This window comes from Balaenoptera musculus, chromosome 6, assembly GCF_009873245.2.
Source record: "Balaenoptera musculus isolate JJ_BM4_2016_0621 chromosome 6, mBalMus1.pri.v3, whole genome shotgun sequence".
In the NCBI taxonomy this organism is placed as follows: domain Eukaryota; kingdom Metazoa; phylum Chordata; class Mammalia; order Artiodactyla; family Balaenopteridae; genus Balaenoptera; species Balaenoptera musculus.
In genome coordinates, this window is record NC_045790.1 from 43392526 (window position 1) to 43404130 (window position 11605).

General features: G+C 38.6%; 1 pseudogene; it reads left to right on the top strand.

Moving 5' to 3' along the window:
• The first annotated feature begins 6016 nt into the window (after positions 1 to 6016).
• Positions 6017 to 7547, top strand: LOC118896352 (annotated as a pseudogene).
• Positions 7548 to 11605: the final 4058 nt, after the last annotated feature.

Consider the following 11605-nt stretch of genomic DNA (forward strand, 5'->3'; position numbering starts at 1 on the left):
TTTCAGTATTCAGGCAACATTTACGGTGTCTGAAATATAACGTTTCCTATTTAAAAAAGAAACTTTAATGGAAAGTCAAATTACATCTAGGAGTCACAGTCATTTAAGAACTAAATGATAATAAACAGGAAATATATGATGTCTTGAAGTATGACACGAATCAAACTTTTCCTGATCTTTTCTATGCCAAGAACTATAAATAATCATGACACTCAAAGATCAGAATCACTGAAGTGCTTTTCCTTGTGATACAAATTTCCAGATACCTGAAAGATAACTCTCCACATAACAAAATTTTCTGTTTTAATGATAACAGGCATTGGAATACGACTAATACATACTATATTACTCTCTGCTTTCTTAATAGAGGGCAATGTATGGAATTTAGAACCCATTACTAATTTGCCCTCTATTAGTCAGTAAGATAATAATAGGTCCATTTACCACTGCTCAGTACAACTCTTCCTCCGTCCCACAGATGTGATGATCATTTTTCAATCACCAATGCCGTGGTCACTCTGCTACCATTTATACTATTAGCCAGACACTTATCTTCTTTCTACTATTCTTTCTTCCATTTTCTTTCTACTTTTCTTCTAAATTTCTTCCCCTTTTGAACCCTAGATCCTATGACACCTTTTCATTCTCTAAATTTTCTCTTATAGTCCCATACTTTTGTTTCAAGTGAGTCTGATTTCACAGCCACCAATAGTCAATTTGGTCAGGAAACCAATCAGGTTTTTCTGGGAGTGGTTATCAGGTTTCAGTCTTCCCTAGGGAAGCAACCATTCAGAGCACCAGAATTGGAATTAGAAAAGATATGGTCATTTCAGTTCTGTAACTTAACAGCTGGATAAAATTAATCAAATTGATTAACTTCTTTAAAGTTTCATTTTTCTTCTTGTTTAAAAAAGGGATTAATAATAACACATATCCCAGAAAGCTATTTTTAAGACTGAGTCAAATACATGTAAGACAGTTATCTCAGTGCCTAGTTCACAAAATATCTAATATTCCCAATAATTTTAATACTTAACTTCAAACATAAACTACCAACTATGCTATTTTTTTCAGGATTCTATAACGCTTTAAGTTTCTAAAACAGCCACAAAACTTCCAACCAATAAACTGAGATGTTCTAGGTAAATGAAATGTTGGTTTTTAGCCCTAAACTTTGAAATCCTTTATATCTTTTAATTAGAAAATGTATAATTACCTTAAACTATCTTTCAAGTCTTCTGAAATATATCCAACATGAATATGATATTGCAAAAATGAATAAGTAAAATAAAATGTTATACTACCCAGATTTCATTAGAGTGACCACTATATATTTTCAAAAGACTATATAGTTTTTAAATAGTATAGTTTAGGAGGCTAAAAAGCTTTATTTCAGTGAAATGCATGTATGTCTTCCAGTTTATACACCCAGAACTATTTTTAATCTTAGAATGATACCTTCTATATAACACTTGAGAAAAAAATGAAATTATAAAACATAGATCTAATCTCAACAAATCAAAGACTGGGTCTGAGAAGGAATTTGTGGTGATTTACAAAGTTGGGAACTGGGCAATCTCCAACTTAAACTGTGGCTCAATTAAAGTTTATTTCCCCTCTATACAATATTTAGGATTAAACAGAGGAGAAATCATGGTATGATCTTTACCAGACTTGATGCCATTATACTGTTTGGGAGAGGAAATTAAAATTAATTAAAATATTCATGAAAACTTCCAGACCTCTGAAATTCAAAATACCCTTTTCCAACATTTAACTTCATAAGCAGACAGTGCTTGTCCAAAAGTTCTTGTCTGTGTGCCAAGAGAACAAAGGTCATAGATGTAACAGCAGAGAGAATACTGAAACAAGATAAAGATGGATAGTACAGTGTGCTGAACACAGAGTCTCATATACTGGGATAGTCTTGCTTTCAATTTTGAGGAAACGTACCCTAATTAAATCCCAACACATTACCGATCATTTAAGTGGAAGAAACACATTTTATAGGGCCTGTCTTAGCTCTGGTTTCCCCCAAAAAAGCAGATCTACCACAAAGGTTTATGTGTGAGCAATTTATTTGGGAATGTGATCACAAGTAACAAGAGTGAGGGAGAGGGGGAATGAAACAGGGAAGAAAAGAAAGAGAGACAATACAAGTATATAGTTGTTCACTACTATGGAAAACAACTCCACCCCTCAGTGGTCATCTGAGAAGATTAAGAAGTGTGCCTAGGAGCCACCCGTCCAGTTGGGGGGTGGGGGAAAGGATGCATTTATCTATCTGCTTCTACCCCTCCTACTTCTAGGTTGTGCACGCATGAGTACAAAGGAGTTCCCATAGGTCTCCAATGATGTGGTATCAGAGAAGATCTGCACCAGGAAGTTAGAGACACTCAGTTCAGGTCAGAGGCTCTGAGATATCCTGGCAAGGTGCTATTAGGTTCACCTGCATGAAGACGCTGAAAGCTTACAAACTGATTGCTGCAGCAGTGGTTGGAATAGAAAGTATGGCCAGAGGATTTAAAATGATGCATGAAAGGCATCCATATTAATCATCTTCCATAGAGGAAATACATGACTTTCCCATAAGAGAATTACTTTTTCAATCTGTCAAGTCAGAAACAGTGTTATGTTTGGAGAGTTCTGTAACTCAGGAGGTTGTCTGGGGGTTGGGGGTGCATGTTAAGACATAACCCTTAGCTCTTGGAATTTTAGCATTACCGTTTTGGGAGAACATCATTAAAATGGATTTAGTTCCCTAGTCTTTAACTCAACAAAAGAAAACTTTAAGCAACTTTATTAAACCAACCTTCAGCCTGAGTTGGTCCCACATGTTAATTTATTAAATGACATTGCATTTTCATTGAAACTCTCTTCTGTGCTCTTAATTTAAATCAACATACTTGATATTGAATAGTCTATGTCAATTTCATTTCTGAGTCACCCAGCAGCTTGAGCAAAGTAATTACCAACCCCTACCAAGAGGAAAAGTTAAATAAATAAAAAGAAAGAAAAACAAAACCAAATAGTAATCCTAAATTCCTGTTTCATAATTAATATAAAAAAAACATGTTAATCTGCTCTCAAGTGTAAATAACACCAACAGCATATGAAATCAGTTCAGCTCTCCAAGAAAAATAGTGATCCTATTTATTATGTTTCATGATATCTTCTAAAAATCTAAAGGAATTCTAACTAAACAATTCTCTCCCTCTCCCTCTCAGTAAAAGGACAAAGATTGTTTCAATGGAAAGAATGCATATATTCATATTAACTTGAAAAGCAAATTGAATTCAGTAAAATAATAGTTACTATCATTATTACTGGTGATTGATAGCATTTACTGGCATACTTCTCATGAGAATTCAGCAAATATTACGTATTTCCAATCCAAAAATATGGCCACAAATCCTTTAACTCTTCTCTCACGTACAGAGAAGGTTTATTTTCCCTCCCCTGGAATTTGTGCTGGCTTGTGTCTACTTTAACCAATAGAGAACAGTGGAAGTAGCATATGCCAGATCCAGGCCTACCATTTAAAAGGACTGTCAGTTTCTGCCTTCAGTGTGAGAGCCCTGAGCCTCCACATGTCAATGAGCCACCACGTGAGATGTTCAACTGCCTTACTGGAAAGACTACAGGGAAAAGTCCTGAAACTGTATGAAGAAACAGAGGGGTTTAGTTGTCCCCACCAAGATGCCAGGCATGAATGAAGCCATCTTGTATACTACAGATGAAACTAGTCTCCAGTTAAGTATCACCAGGTAGCTCTCATCAATCTAGATGGTGCAAAAGAATGCCCAGCAGAGACTGCTTGAATTCTTGACCCACAAAGTCATGAGAGATAAAAAAAATGGTCAGCCAGTAACCATTGGGATAGTTTGTCATTCAGCAATAGACAGCCAGAACAACCATATAGCCTTTTCTTCCCATATCTGACTGAACTACAGCTACTGCAGCATAACATGGCAGAGGGAGTTGTTCCCATTGTTACTGCTGCTATTTTTAATGTGTATGATTTGTCTCCATTCTTCAGATATTCTTATTCAATGGGTCTAGAACAGAGTCTAGAAATACAAGCACATCTTACAGTCTAACATGAAAAGCTTTCCTTGAAGAAATCCCCTCTAAAACAAATGTGACAGTTATCTATTCTCTGCTTGAACATTCACTTGATAGGGATATAGCTACCTCACAAAGTAAACCCACTCCTAATTATGGAAGTGTTTTTGCTGAGGGCAGAAGAAAGTGATTCATACGTCAAACGTCTCTGGAAAACTCCATGGCAGGAATTCATGAGCCACTTAGGCTTTTCTATTAATCAATTCAACTGCGTCACATGCTTCTTTTGGTGCAGCTTTGAACTGAGACTTTTGATTAAAAATCATAAAAGAAAGAATCCATTTGGCTCAGTTCATCTACCTTTGGGCAGAACACTTTAGGCCAAACCTTGTCATAGCCAACTGATCAGCCTAGAATCTGTTGCCCCTAAGGGCCCACCCTGGTCCAATCAGCTGTGGCCATGGAATTAGGTCATGTGCTCCAGAACATGACTATTTATGGTGGTAGAGTATAGGGTCAGACAATCTCTGAGAAGGAAATATAAAGAAACCAGCATTGTGAAGTACAGCTAATATACTTTCTTTTCACATACAAGTTTTTCATATTTGAAAAGTTCTATTAATCACCCATACTCCATCATCTACTCATCTCTGGTTGTAATCATCAGGGTCCAGTCAGAAGATAAAAACTACACAAGTTATTTTAATAGAATTTAATTAAAAGAATGGTTACCCAGGCATTAGAAAACTGAAAAGGCGAAAGGGAACACTACGGTCTTTGCTGGTACTGATGCCTCAGGAGCTTGAAACAGAGAACTTTTGAGACTAGGACACACACCTCTGACAAGGAGGTGCTCTGAGTATTGCTAAACTAGTGCAGCAACAGAACTAAAACAAACAGTGATAAGTAAATCTCAATAGAACTATTACTTCATTTGTTCAGGCCACTATACTCCTATCACCGACACGGTGACAAACATGCCACACTGTAAATTCCTGTTCAGTGAACAATAGGATCTGATTTTTTCATATGAATTCCTACTGACTAGGTTTTATCCAACATTGCTTAGATAGTTGACTCTTTAAACTCAGGTGCTAGATTACAGTTTATCCGCAAAAATGTTCATGCTTAGCCTTGATCATTTTACTGAGGTCTTTTTTTTTCCCTTTTTTTTCATCTCTATCATCCAAAATACTTACTGCTCCCCCAGCTTAATTTAGAGCAGCATCTCAAGTCACCCTTTACAGAAAACCACTTTTCCATATCTAATCTCAAAAACTCTTTACCCTAATAACCTAAGAAAAACTCAAATTCTATCCAGTCAAATGATTCTAAGTAACACTTCCATCTTGGATAATTAACAAAATTTGTCGCTGAGAATAATTTCCTACTAGATAAAGTATTAAAGTGGAACTATTTTTGTTATTGAAGTGACTATGTACTCTTGATTGGTTCTTTGGTTTTAACTGTTCAAAAATTGAGTGCCTATCTGTACTAGACAAGTGATTTGAGTCTCAGTTTATTAATCTGTAAAAAAAAAACAAAAAACACTTCTCACAATTTAGTTATAGAAATATGGTAGAAATATAAGTTTCTAACAGATATAGAATTTCCTGTTTTGGTTACTTAATACTATGACCATATATTAAGTAATAGCCGTTGTAGAAACAAAAATGGCTATGATGTGACTCTTGTCCCCAAAGAATGAAGTCTCATGTAAAATGAAATACTATATTAAGACTGTCCCCTTCTCTGAGTCATGTTCTCACAAACTCCTCAGAAGTCCTCAATTTTGACATTTTAATTAATACTACCTGTAAAACAGCACTAATCTCCCTCCATCACTGGAACAACCATAACAATTTACTTTCCCAGTCATTTTAGGGGTGAGACTGACCACAACTGCTGTCTGATACACACACCTATGAAATCATTGGTGTGACCCTCGGAGATGTCTGTCCAAGATTGCAAAATAATCACCACAATACACACCCCCAACCACACGCCCAGGAAGGAGACAGGGTACCTGAAGCCAATTCAGAAAACAACCCGTTTAATGGGTTGTTATGTGAAGCCCAAGGAGGATGTGACTCACAGAAACATCATCGTGGGCCTGGTGGGCATTCACTGCTTTCTCACGAAGACGGGAACGATCACCACCTTGGAGCACGTCCACAACATGAAGGTGATGAAATTCCGCATGAGCTGGGTCGGGCTGTCAGGATTGTCGTAGAGGCCAACAACCTGGCCTACCTGCCCAACCAAGCTGGTGGAGCTGGGGCTGAAGCACCGGCCAAACCACATCCCACAGCACCCTGCATCCTCGAGGAGTGGGGACCATGCCCACATTCCATCAAGAAATCCAACAGTGGTCTCGCAAGGTGAGACCATCAGGGAGGAGGCGAACATGCTCTACCTGTCCAAGTTCCCTAACAAGCACAGTCGGCTGTACCTGAGGGCGCAGCCCTTCCCGGATGGACGGGTGGACACCGGCAAGGGTGAGGTGTCTGCCCACCAGGAGCTCGAGCAGCAGGCCTGCTCCCTAGCCAAGAGAAGTACGAGGGGGACACGGCCGAGGCCCGCAAGATGTGGTGCTTTGGGCCCGCCAGCACCGACCCCATCATCCCAAGTCACCAAGGGCGTGCAGTACCTTAACGAGATCAAGGACAGCGAGGTGGCTGGCTTCCAGTGGGCCACCAAAGAGGGGGCACCGCGCGAGGAGACTGCGGGCGGCGTTCTCTTCGACGTTCAGATGTGACGCTGCGCGCGGACACCATGCAGCGCGTCCCCACTCCTGGCACTGCCTCCACGCCGCGGCTGACCGCCCGCCCGGCTCCCAGAGCCCGGCTTCTAGATCCAGGGCCCGCAACAAGAGGCTGGCGGCAGCTACAGAGCCCTGAACAGGAAGCGGGCCACGTCTTAGAGGACTCCCAAGTGGCCTTATGTTCGTCATGAAGACCCATCAACGAGTCTTTGGCTTCACCGCCAACCCGAGAGCCACGCGGGGAGCTAGGCCTTCCCCCGCCCGGTGCGTGTCGGACCGCTGGCGGACCCTGCCTGCAGACCCCTTCTGCAGCCGCAGCCGCGTCTTGGCGGCAGTGCGCAAGCGCAAAGGTCTGAAGGCCGGCCTCCCAGCCCGGGACAACTTCCAGGACAGAAGGCAGGCGGCCTTCCGCAGCACCGGCGTGCAGCCGGTGACTGACCACAGCCCCGAGCCCCCGCGTTCCCCTCACGACACCTCGTGTGACTGTGCAGACGCTGTGATGCTCCGCCTGACAGGTTTCTCCGGCCCACTCTGTGCCATCGTTCAGCGTGAACACTTGATGCCGTTTCTTTTGATATTTCAAAACTACAGATACAACAGAAGTGCACTTGCAGCACACACTTATTTGGCCTGGGGGGAAGAGGAAGTGGGGATGAGACACCCAACACTTTTTTTCCATATCTTCAGAGGGAAACGCAAATGTCCCCTCAAATTTTAGAATAACCACATTACAAGGTTTAAAAAAAAAGAGTACCATAGAAATGATGTTCATTTATAACAGGATATAACCTATTGGACACAATGTATTCTTCCTCATTCTTGTTTGCTTTAATGTATTCTTTAGCATGATTATAAATCTATCTCTTATCTTTAAGATTTTAAGCTTTCTTTTGCTCTCTTCAGCAATTTTAGAAATTAATAAGGTGTCATCTTCCTAAAAGCTATTTTGGTATCTACCCTTATTTTTTTAAATTCTCCCACTTTGTGGTTTTTAATGATTCAGGTAACTCTTGTGAGCCCATCCTCTAAAACCTTTAAATAAAATGTAAGTAATAACTGTGGTTAAAAAAAAAAAAAAAGGGACAAATAGCTAACTACAGAGTTAACTTGAATATGCCAGACTCACATCTGTTCTTGGCCTCACTAGGGCCTTACTAGCAAAATGTGAGCTCATAAGTCACGAACCTTAAGCGTAGGAAATACCTAAAGAAACCCGCAGATGACCAGGGAATTTTTTAAATGCGTGCTAAATACTTCTTTACTGCTTGGTTTTGGGGAGGAGTTAGACAAGACAGAATAATAAAAGTAGTCATGGGTAGTACTTTAACATTTACTTTTTCCCCTATTAACTTAATCTTTTAGTCATCATCAAAATGAAGTGGGAATTTAAAATAGTACAGCCACTTTGGAAAACAGTTTGGCACTTTCTCAAAATGTTAAATGGAGTTACCATATGAGGGCAAAATTTCCATATGAAGCAATTCCACTCCTAAGAGTCTACTCAAGAGAAATGAAAACATATGTCCACATAAAAACTTGTACACAAATGTTCACAGAATTATTCATAATAGTTAAAAAGTGGAAACAATCCAAATGTCCATCAACTGATGAATGTATAAACAAAACGTAGTTTATCTGTACAGTGGAATATTGTTTGGCTATAAAAAAGAATGAAGTATTGGTGATGTTACAACAAAGATGAGCCTTTAAAACATTAGGCTAAGTAAAAGAAACCAGTCACAAAAGACCACAAGTTCTATGATTCCATTTATATGAAATTTACATAATAGGCAAATCTGTGTTGAAAGACAGCAGATTAGTGTTTACCTAGGGTTGGGGGTGAGGACAGAAAAGATGGGGGTGGTGAGTAGTGACTGCTAATAGCTACGGTGTTTCTTTGGGGTAATGAAAATGTCCTAAAATTAGATTAGAGTCATCCTTGCCCAGTACTATAGATATACTAAAAACCATTCACTTGTGTACTTTAAATGGGTGAACTTTGGGGTATGTATGTAAAATATACATGGGTAAAACTGTTTAAAAAGAAGAAACCTTGTTGCTAACTAAGGTGCCATTCTCATTTACAAATTAATAAAATGGAGACAAGATAATTGTCCAAATTTCAAATTCTAGAATTTGCTAAAACAGAACTCAACCTCTGTGTTCAAGTCTAATGCTACTTCCACTATATGAGCAGTTCCCTCATAAAGTGGGAACTAAAGCTTATTTACAGAGACTACTTGGATATTGGAAGGGTTTTCAAAACATTACCTGTGAGGAAAAATTAAATGAGTTAAAGATGGTAGAAAGACAATTACAGTAATATTAAGTGATTTGTAGTGATGTTCTGTGGAAGAAAAAGTAGAATTATTTTTGTTTTATTGCCAAAGACAGAAGTAGAGTCAAATAGCATAAAGCTTGGGACTGGTCAGGGGAGTTAGGTTAATACCACAGGGTTTAAAACTTGAACTTTAGAGTAAGAAAAATCCAGTTTGAAATACAGCCCCACATAACGCTGAGAAACGTACATAATATCTTTAATCCTCAGTGGATTTGTCTGATATAATATAATTCTTCTACATGAATTTTAAATAAGTAGAGATGTTCCTTGGGTGGTCCTTTAGCAAACATCCAGTAGGTATGAAGAGTGCTTAGTGATGGGCACCAGACTTGCCCTCCCAGGACTCTAAATAAAGAATCTAGATTGGAGATCCTGCTAATCCCAAATATCAAAGGTCATTTTTTTTCTGCTGCTAATATGCTCAGAGAGCACACAGGTGACCTTAACCAAAACAATGACATGATGGTTAGCCCTTACAGAGATCTATAAAGCCCCCTCAATTAAAAAAAGTGATCAAAGAGGCATAGGGTCAAAACAGTGAAAACTGTCTTACTGTTAACATTTCATTTGATAAAGCTTCATTAGAAAAGAGCCACACACATTAAGTCTGGGAAATACCAAGAAACCCACAGAACCTAGAGATTCCTTAAAATACATGTTATTTATTTTACTACTTGGTTTCTGGAAGGAGTTAGACAAAAGAAAATAATCATGAGGGAAAGAAGAGAGCAAACTTTGACTACCCATGAAGATGACCTCACCTTCTATTTTACAAATAGAAATGAATCACCTCAAATTCCTATTACAGACACAAACAACCTACCCTCATGCACTCCATTCTTGCCTCCCATACATATGAATCGGACTTCTTCCTCTTGTTGAAAATTATATCCTTTTATGTTCTGGTTCCAAATAATTTTCAACTCAAAGGAACTCTTTAATTATTTCCCTATTTATTTTATCTCTGTCTTCTCCTTCTGGTGACTTTTCCCCCATTGTATACAAAAATTCTCAAGTCTAATTGCCTAAGGGGGGAAAAATCATCTTCATTTACTATGTCTCTTCTTAGCTGAGCTACTTAACAATAATCTTTACTTGTCGTCACTTCCTTCCCTTCATTTCATTCTTCATAACTTTGGAATATATTCATTAAGATCATAAATAAATTACTAATTGTGTTAACAAACCTCTTTCTTGACATTTATTTCTTCCCTAGATTCTGTAATATCTGGTTCCTCTCCTACTTCTTGTATATTTCTTATATCTTCTTTTCCAGTTTTTCTTTCTACGCCAGCCCATGAGAAGGTGATGATTGCCCCAGATTTCATCCCCATCTACCAGACTACCTCTGTTCTGCCCTTCAAATCTGCTCCTTATCTCTACTGATAGCACTGTCATCCACCCAAATGTCCAAAACTTCAACTTGAGCATCACCCTGGACCCCTCTAGTTCTCCTTTCCAGACAAATGATCCTACAGCACCATCAAGTCACTCTCTTAAATGTATCTCAAATGTGTTCCTTCTTTTCCATTTCCATAGCCACAGTCTTAAGGATCTGATCAAGTTCTCATATTACCAATTACAAAAACCTAGCCTCGCATCTTACCTTCCTCTAGCTAACATTCTAATCTATCCTCTACATTGAGTAGGATAATATTTCTAAAATATAAATCTAATCACATTAGTTTTCTTTTTAAAAATCCTTTCATGGTTTCCAATACCACCATGATTAAGTCTAAATACTAAGTGTATCACCCAGGGCTCTTTGTGACCTTACCCTTTACCTTACACTCCACTCCTAATTACATACATGGCCCAACCAATAGTTTGCTTAGTGGGGCATACTTTCTCAAGCCTTCCTACCTTTTCAAATGCTATTTCTGCTGCCTGAGATGTTACGACTTTCCTTATATGTCTAGTGAAATACTACATCTTCCTCAAGACCTTGTTCAAGTCTCAAGTTGCAAGATACAAAAAATATATACATGTAAGTCTCATTTCTCCCATGAAAACTTCTTGGCAGCTCATGACAGAGTTCTGTATTCCCTCCTCTTAAACGTATTTCTATTTTACACTTATTGTAGAGTAGGATAATATTTAACTGTTTGTAACTCATGTAATAATAGCAGTAATGTCAATAATGATTGACAAAAATACCCATAACTTTTTGAGATGTATGTGCCTGGCACCACTCTAAGCACCTTACAGGTATTAGCTCATTTAATACTCACATAAGTCTTAAGGTAACATTTATCACTACCACTTTACAGATGAGATCATTAAGACATAGAAAGTGAAATAATTTGTCTAACATCTAACAAGTTGTAAGGAAAAAACTCAAACTAAGGCAGAGTGGTGATAAAATCCATGCTCTTAACTACCATTTCAAGCCTAAAGCCTGTGAACTCTGGAAAGGCAGGGTCCATGTCCTACTA